The sequence below is a fragment of the Citrus clementina genome, unplaced genomic scaffold (genome assembly GCF_000493195.1).
Source record: "Citrus clementina cultivar Clemenules unplaced genomic scaffold, Citrus_clementina_v1.0 scaffold_4, whole genome shotgun sequence".
In the NCBI taxonomy this organism is placed as follows: Eukaryota; Viridiplantae; Streptophyta; class Magnoliopsida; order Sapindales; family Rutaceae; genus Citrus; species Citrus x clementina.
The window spans coordinates 7,654,767-7,664,190 of NW_006262274.1; the positions used below are offsets into that span (position 1 = coordinate 7,654,767).

The 9,424-nt window shown below is 39.0% G+C and overlaps 1 pseudogene; it reads right to left on the reverse strand.

The window, feature by feature from the left end:
• Positions 1-265: 265 nt before the first annotated feature.
• On the reverse strand, positions 266-2,950 carry LOC18045576 (annotated as a pseudogene).
• Positions 2,951-9,424: the final 6,474 nt, after the last annotated feature.

The following is a 9,424-nucleotide window of genomic DNA, read 5'->3' on the forward strand; positions in this document are numbered from 1 at the left end:
ATGGTTAATCCAATGTGGTTGTGTATGAATTGATATTCACCGTATGATTATTACATAAAGATTGAACCTTTGTACGTGCTTTACATTAAGTAAAACTGCACACTTGTTCTACACATTTAGACAACCCAGATTAAGAATTATGAAAATGAAATCTACAACTAGCTAGGTGCACTATTATTTATCTTTGCTCCTTAAATATTAGAAAGATAGAGGAGAGGGAGAAAAAGAAAAGACTAATTTTGTAGTCCAAATTTAATCTTATGCTCTAATTTTGAAGCAAATCAGCAGAGTATTTGAGGAACCAATCATGAACCATGTCCATTTCAATCTTTCGCTGCATTACTAACCATTCGGGGTCATCTTCTGTTGCTGGCTGTATGTCTAAGCAATGGGAACCTGCTCCAATTTACACACTATTAATTATGTTATCCAATAATTTAGTTAATAATTGAACACTAATTTTTTATTTTATAGAAAACTTTACATACTGTTTTTTGTTGTCACTGCTATTATATTGTCTGATATATTTTCCAGAACCCTATAATCCCAAACAAAGAAAGAAAAAGAAAAAGAAAAAGGTATATAATAAAACGGGTAACTTCGATAGAAAAGAATATCCAAAATTCTTAAGCTAAATTACCCAGCGCTGCTACAGGGATCGCGATGGCCATTAGAGAAAATAATGTTGCTACCAAATCTCTTTAAAACCACTCTTATATCCTGCAAATTAAAAAGAAATAAAAATCAAACTCAAGAACGAGGTGAAGTTTTTAATTTAAAAAAGGAAAAAAAAAGAGAAAATTAAAAGAATTAATTTGGGGATTAATTGACACTTACATGACCACCATAATAAGTTGTAATCCAATGTGGTCTTGGAACCACTCCAAAAGACTTATTGCATGAATCCCTATATTCTGTCAGATAAAATGGGTCTGCTTGAAACATTGTTTCGTTTTTGCCAATTCCAATTGGTGAGACCATTTCACTGCATGTCTACATGAGAAACCCCCCTATACTAATAATAATAATAATAATAATAAGATAAAAAAGAAAAATATTTTTAATCATTCATAAATATATAGTCATATAAATAAAATTAAGAGATGTACATAAAATAGGTATTGTTAGGCGAAAGACTAATTCATTGCGACATATTGTTTATTTGACGGTCTCAATAGAACTATCCAATGAAATCATGTCATCTGTAATCGCATACTTGCCAACCCCAGCTGGAGTCCAATGTTTCATCGGAGAAGAATTCATCAACATCATGGCAAGAATTCTCCCCTCTTAAAGCAACAATTCCTGAGAATATCCGGCCTAGGGTATATGTGCCTTCTGAATCTCCATCAATACCTTCACAAGCTTTGTTCACTGGATATTCCTGAGGATCATCATACTGAGCTGCACCTGTATACATAAACTCCAAATAATCCTTCAATTCTGAAACATCCTTCAGAGGCCTGTTACAAATAAACAATAACAACATAAAATTAAGTGCCTCCAAGATTAGTGACATCATAAAAGATCCTTCAACATACCTGTCTAAAAAACTTTGTTATATTTAGTCAAATTACAATAAACTTTGTAAGTGTGAAGCTATTGATATTCTCAAATACAAAATCCAAATTTGGCCTTATTTAACAATCAGAGTTGTACATATTGTTTTGCACGTCTGAACCTAAGTACCAATGTACTATATATGGTAATGCATAGGCCGTATATGAGGCCAAACCCCAGATTTTACTATGTACGTATATTACACATTAACTGAAATGTAAATATACCTTGAGGATGACAGATAATTAATTGGATATATATAGACAGTTTTGTAATGATACTACATTAACATTGCACTGTAATTGAAGGAAAATCAGATGGATATATATCGGCAGTTATAAAAGTAATATGATTCAATTACTTGCAGGTTTTGAACTTTTAAGAGAGAACAGTAAGTCCATTTTTTTCCAGCAGCGGCTTTATCGATTTCAGCCCAGGACTGTTTGATGGTCTTGTAGCAACTCTCACTAGCTTCCTGCATCATTAATATTCAAAATTCAATAGTTAGATTTTAACAAGAAAATATAATCATACATATATAGAATTTAATTAATTAATATTATTTTCTTACCCTAAAATCCTTGCTGACAAGATCATAATATGCGTTCGATGGTGTGATATTATCAAAGTAGAGAATTGGGGCTGAAGAGGCAACTTCTCCTAAAGCAATATGAGGATACTTCAAGCGAAACCATGCAGCGAGCACTGATGATAACAATAACAAACCCACACGAGTAACTCTCAAAGAGCATCTGTTAGTAGGAATATAAAATAAAATTGTATCATAATAATTGAGGCGTAATCCAGATTTTAGTCAAATATTTAAAATAAGGTGACAGATGACATGATGTCAATCAAAAGATGTAAGTAAGTTAATAATATTGTAACTTACTTCCTCCATAAGATGCTCCGACAACGATAATGGGAGACATTTCGGCCGATAAAGTTTTCTTGATGTGTAAGAGAATCTCCGCATAATCAGCCAAAGGCTTGAGCAGAGTTGAAATATCCACGAAGAGTTGCATTCTGTAGGGCATCGTTACTTGATACAAAAGGCACCGATTTTCCACAGAACTGATGCTGAACAAAAAATCAAATTAGAAAAAAAATATATATCACAACTTTTTAGTTGATATTATAGATTAAATTTATCTTTATTATTATTGTTTGGCGTTCGAACTCTGTTTCAATTATTATCAAATTCTTTACTTACCTCTATGTAAACTTGTAAGCCTTTAAATCGATGAGCATTATCAGTAACCTGGATTTGTATGTGATTAGGAGGTCATTGCTTAGAGATTCCCATGTCCACTCTTAGTGCCAAAAGACTTGGTCTTGATGCACAGGTGACAAGTTTGTTGGGGAGTACATTTGGACTCACTATCTTCATTTAATTCCAAACATCTTAGCATTTGGTTATTTATGTTGGTCAAAGTTCGCAAGTTCAGTTTGCTTGGTCAACTCAAGTAGACGAGAGAGTTGCGGCTTTAAAATTTGGCAGTGAGGACATGTGAGCTTTTTTGAACGAATGTGAGTCTGAAACCTTTTTTGAACGAAAACACGGAGCAAATGTGAGCTTCTCGTAGGCTAAGGTTCCAAGAGAGGTTACATATGTTTACCATGAAGTGTCATATGAACTTGTACAGATTGATTTCTGATGTTTCTTTTTCCCGGTAATTTCTTATTTTAAATCTTATTGCTTGTCTTTGTGTATGTGCGTTGGGCTGGAGGCTCCATTGAAATGGTGTTTCCTCAAATTATGAATTATAACGCTCGTAAGTGTTAATATCATCTCTTCTTCTTGTCCAGCTTATTAAGAAAGTCTTTCAGAATCCTTTTCAAACATATTCCTTTTTTTTTCTGATTTTTGGAAGGAAAGATTTTCCTAGTTCAGTGCTGGAAATGTTGTTAATTAACAAGGATTTTGGTTGTATTAACTATTTAAATGTACTTCTACATTCCTACCTTTTTTGAGAATTCACAATTTAAAATAAAATGTGTGCATTAGTATTTTGTAAACAAATTCTTTCATCTGTACTACAATAGCAAATGATGGAGCTCACTGGGAATTTTTTTCATTTTTACCATTGATGTGATAACTAATATAAGGCATAATGGTTTCTGTATCATTTCCAGCCTCAGCCTGATTCCAATACTTGTGGATCAAAGCAGAAAGCTGCCACACCACCTGCAGGTTCTGGAGAGCTTCCTTCAACGAGTTCAAGCAAAACCAAGGAGTGGAGTTGTGCCCTCTGTCAGGTCAATGCTACTACCGAGAGAGATCTAGACGTGCATCTCCAAGGTAAGAAGCACAAGGCCAAGGAAAAAGTACTTAGAGATTTGAAGATGTGCATTAACTCCACTTCAAAAAAATATACGGAAAGCAGAGATAGTGCTGACCAAGAAATGAAGTCTAATGTAGAAAAGGAATCACTTAAAGGTAATAAAACTGTTGTTGGTTTAGACCAGAAAGTGGAGGAAGGTCAAACCCTGCAGGTTAAGCCCAATTCCAATCTTTGTGGATCAAATCAGAAAGCTACCGCACCACCTGCAGGTTCTGGAGAGCTTCCTTCGGCGAATTCTAACAAACCCAAGGAGTGGAGTTGTGCCCTCTGTCGGATCAGTGCTACTACCAAGAGAGGTCTAGATGAGCATCTTCAAGGTAGGAAGCACAAGGCCAAGGTTTCAGGACTACTTAGAGATAAGAAAATGTGCAGTAACTCCACTTCATCCACGTCAGAAAAATCTACTGAAAGCAGAGATGGTGTTGGCCAAGAAATGAACACTAAAGTACAAGAGGAATCAGTTAAAGCTAAAAAAACTGTTGTTGGCCTAGACCGGAAAGGGGAGGTTGGTGTAGATGAGCATCCTCAAGGTAAGAAGCAGAAGGCCAAGGAAGAACTACTTGGAGCTCAGAAGTGGATAAAAAAATCTACAGAAAGCAGAGATAGTGTGATACAACCTGGCCAATTGTTGTGAATCAGATCGAGCACAATGAGACAGCAAGGGAAGAGACCCAGCCTGCAGAAATGGAAGAAGTCCAACCCGTGAATGAGACACAAGCTAGAGAGCAGCTCAAGACAGGTTCAGCTCGCGCGAGAAAGAAACCAGGATGGCTCAAAGACTTTGTCATTTGAGGAATGTTCGAGAATGCTTGAGAGATTATAATAACGAATATTGTTTTGTTTTCAATTATTATTTTGTTGTTATCAATTTTATTCTATTTTAGTTAGTTAAGGGTGCGTGGCTGTTTTTGGGAGAGAGAATATATTGTACTGTCAAAGGGACCCGTGAGGGATATCAAAAAGGAATATATCATTTTGTCTTTTTTCAGCTTCGTCTTCTTTCTCTTCTCTGCAATTCCCCTGTCCCTTTTCTCTTTCTGCAAATTCTTTTCCCCACAGATTGGAGCCTGCACTCGCTCAAAGAGTGTCGTATCAACTGGTGCTTTCATTTCATCTCTTCACACACAAAAAAAAAAAAACAAATGTCTCTCACAGAACCAACGACTGATTCAGCAGTTCTCTCCACCATGAAAACGCTCATTGAAAATCAAACGCTTGCTGTTCATCAGACCTTACAACAATATATGTCCACGGTGGATTCTCGATTTGAGGAGCTACGTTCCCAAATCAATGGTTCTGTCGGAGCGTCAGTGGGTTCTTCCCGCCCAATGGCACCGGAACCAGCGTCTTCGACTGTACTGTCAGGTGTTTCGGATATCTCTCCTCTGTTGCGTTCTATGAAAATGGATGTCCCAAAATTTGATGGCACTGATCCGAATGGTTGGGATTTTCGAATCAATGAGTTCTTTGATTTTCACGGCACCCCTGACCAGTTACGCCTTCGTATTGTATCTTTTCACATGGAGGGAAAAGCAGCAGCATGGTATCAATGGATGAAGGCCAACAACTTGCTGAGCACTTGGCAGAATTTTTTACTCAATCTTAAGCAAAGATTTGGTACATCCATGTATGAAGATCATCAAGGTAACCTCTCCAAGCTCTCCCAAACGTCGACTGTTGCTGATTTTCAGTCTGCCTTTGAGGATTTGATGAACAAGGTCACGAGCATCTCCGAGCCATTGTTGGTTAGTTTCTTTATCACGGGCTTAAAACCCGATATCAGACGAGAATTATTATTTGCAAGACCCACATCTCTCATGGAGGCTTTTGCTTTAGCCAAAGCTTATGAGGCACGGTCGGAAGAAATCAAGACCTCTAGCCATTCTTGGACAAAGTGGACACCCTCATCTACTCACACCCACCAATCCACCATTACTGCCTCCCCACAACCTGCATCATATAAAACCCCAACAACAACTCCTCTTCCTAGTTTTTCAGCCACTAAACAGCCACCTCAACCCCCATTATTGCCTACTCCCACCTTGCCCATTCGTCGATTAACTCCAGCCGAATTAAGAGAGAAAAGAGAAAAAGGGCTCTGTTACAACTGCGACCAAAAATATAGCGCCACACATCGCTGTTGTAGCAAGTTTTTGTTATTAATGGGTATGGATGATGAAGATGATGAGCCAAGTAAGGACGCTTTTAGTCATGCACAACCAGATGAAGTAGTCACAGCGGACATATCTAGTTTGAATGCCTTGGCTGGGCAAACTAATCCACGATCTTTAAGGGTGCTGGGCACCGTTGCCAGCTATCAGTTTCAGGTGTTAATTGACAGTGGCAGTACCCACAATTTCCTTAAGCCACCATTGGCTGAACGCCTTGGCCTTTCCGTTCAAGCTATACCTCCTTTTCGAGTCTACATTGGCAATGGCGATTTTCTTACTTGTCGATTTCTCTGTCCTAAAGTGCCTATTAATATGCAGGGGCATGAATTTCTTTTGGATTTATTCCTTTTGCCAATCGAAGGCCCTGATGCTGTCCTTGGGATTCAATGGTTACAAAGCTTGGGAAGAATTTCTACGGATTACTCCGAGATGACGATGGAGTTTCAATGGGAGGGAAAATCTATCATTTTACGGGGAGACCCAATTCCAAACCCGAATTTTATCTCTTTTAACCAGTTTCATGCCTTGTTATCTAACTCCAAAATCGACAGCTTATTTGAACTTCATTCTTTACCAACTGAGCCATCAGCCACTCACACATCTACCAACACATTGCCGGATAATGACTTCGAATTTCTGAGGTCGTTGCCTAAACCAATTACTACTCTCTTAAAAAAATTTAAGGCATTATTTGATCCACCCACTGGTCTTCCCCCTCAACGGCTATTTGATCACAAAATACACCTCATTCCCAATTCCAAACCAGTCAACGTTCGCCCCTATCGGTATCCTTATTTTCAGAAAACCGAAATGGAGAAATTGGTGAGAGAAATGTTAAATCAAGGCATCATAAAACCCAGCCAAAGCCCGTTTTCTTCACCGGTAATGCTAGTAAAGAAAAAGGATGGCTCATACAGATTCTGTGTGGATTACCGCGCTGTGAATGCAGTGACGGTGAAGGACAAATTTCCCATCCCCACCATTGATGAACTATTTGACGAACTTGGCGGTGCTAGGATTTTCAGCAAACTTGATCTAAGAGCCGGTTATCACCAGATAAGAGTTCACAAGAGGGATACTTATAAAACAGCGTTTCGCACGCATGATGGACACTATGAGTTTCTTGTTATGCCGTTCGGTTTGACCAACGCGCCGTCCACTTTTCAAGCAACAATGAACCAACTATTCGCTTCCTTTTTACGTAAATTTGTTATTGTCTTTTTTGATGATATCTTGGTCTATAGTGCATCATTGGCTGAACATGTGCATCATTTGGAGCAGGTCATGAGTTGTTTATACACATCTCAATTTTATGTCAAATTCTCCAATTGTTTATTTTGTCAGGAATCAATTGATTATTTGGGCCATATTGTGTCGACTCGAGGAGTGCATGCTGATCCGCAAAAGATCACAGCCATGGTAGATTGGCCCTTGCCTAAATCGGTGAAGCAACTGAGAGGGTTCTTGGGGCTGACAGGGTACTACCGACGTTTTATTCAAGGCTATGCAACCATCGCAGCTCCTCTCACTGAGTTGCTTTGTAAGGAGGTTTTTCATTGGAACCTGGCAGCTACTCAAGCTTTTCAAGCATTAAAGAAGGCTCTTGTGGAAGCCCCTGTACTACACTTGCCGAATTTTGCCTTGGAGTTTGTCATTGAGACCGATGCTTCTAATGTCGGGATCGGTGCTATGCTAATGCAAGCCGGGCATCCGCTATCTTATTTTAGCAAAAAGTTGGGTCCTCGAATGCGTGCATCCTCAACATATTTGAAGGAATTATATGCTATTGTAGCTGCAGTTCAAAAATGGCGTCAATACCTCCTTGGCAGATTTTTCCTTATACGAACTGACCATAAAAGCATAAAGGAATTGTTTCAACAAGTTATTCACACCCCAGAGCAGCAATTTTACATTCGTAAGTTGATGGGATATCAATTCAGAATCGATTATAAAGCTGGTACCTTCAATAAAGCTGCTGATGCTTTATCGCGAATTCATAGGGACAACGTGACTGAAGAACCCAAACCAACAACTCTTTGTTTGTCGTTTGTAAGCCAACCTTCTAGTGAACTATTGACAAATCTGCACAAGGAAAATTGCTCTCTTCCTGATATGAAACAACTCCATCAGAGGTATGCAGCCGGTTCACTTTCTTCTGCCTTCTCAGTTCAAGAAGGGTTCCTGCTATTTCAACATCGATATTACCTCAGCCCCAACTCATCATTAAAAGCCGTGCTACTCAAAGAGTTTCACGAGACACCTATGGCAGGCCATGCTGGTATTAAATAGACATTGGTACGTCTTTCATCGACTTTCTTTTGGCCTAAGATGAGGGAAGATGTTGAGCAACATGTAGCTGCTTGCCTTGTTTGCCAGCAAATTAAATACTCAACTCAAGCGCCGGCGGGTCTATTACAACCCTTGCCTGTCCCTTCATTAGTTTGGGATGAGTTAACCATGGATTTCATTACAGGGCTGCCACTTTCGAGAGGATTTGAAGCAATTCTAGTTGTTGTGGATCGTTTATCAAAGTCAGCTCACTTTGGAGCCTTGCCTTCTCAATTTACTGCCATCAAAACAGCAGCTTTATTTGCTGACATGGTTGTAAAATTACATGGATTTCCTAGCTCTATAATTTCAGATCGTGATCCTATATTCATGAGCAACTTTTGGCAGAAATTGTTTGATTTAAATGGTACACAGTTACGGCACAGCACGGCTTACCACCCCCAAAGGGATGGTCAATCCGAAGTAGTTAATCGAGGGCTTGAGCAATATTTACGAGCCTTCTCACAAGATAAGCCACAGACATGGTCTTCATTTTTAGGCTGGGCTGAATTTTGCTACAATACCAGTTATCACAGCAGCTTGCGAATGACTCCCTTTCAAGCCCTTTATGGTCGTTTTCCTCCCACAATTCCAAGTTACTCAAGGGGCTCTACTTCAATCCAAGCTTTAGAAGACATGTTAATTGAGAGGGATGCCATGCTTTGCTCATTGAAAGAGAACTTACGACAAGCTCAGCATCGAATGGCTCAAAAGGCTAATTTACATCGCCGAGAAACTCAATTGCAGGTAGGTGATAAAGTGTTGGTGCACCTTCAGCCATATCGCCAGACATCAGTTGCTAAGCGCTCATCTCATAAGCTGGCAAGGTGCTATTATGGACCATTCACAGTGGTAGAGCGTATTGGACCCGTTGCTTACAAGTTAGAGTTACCCACAAATTGTAGAATTCACCCGGTGTTCCATATTTCCTTACTAAAACCTTATGTGGGAAACTCCCCCATTGATGTTTATTCACTGCCTCCAGGAAGTGTGGATAACAAGCCCTTGTCATCACCAATT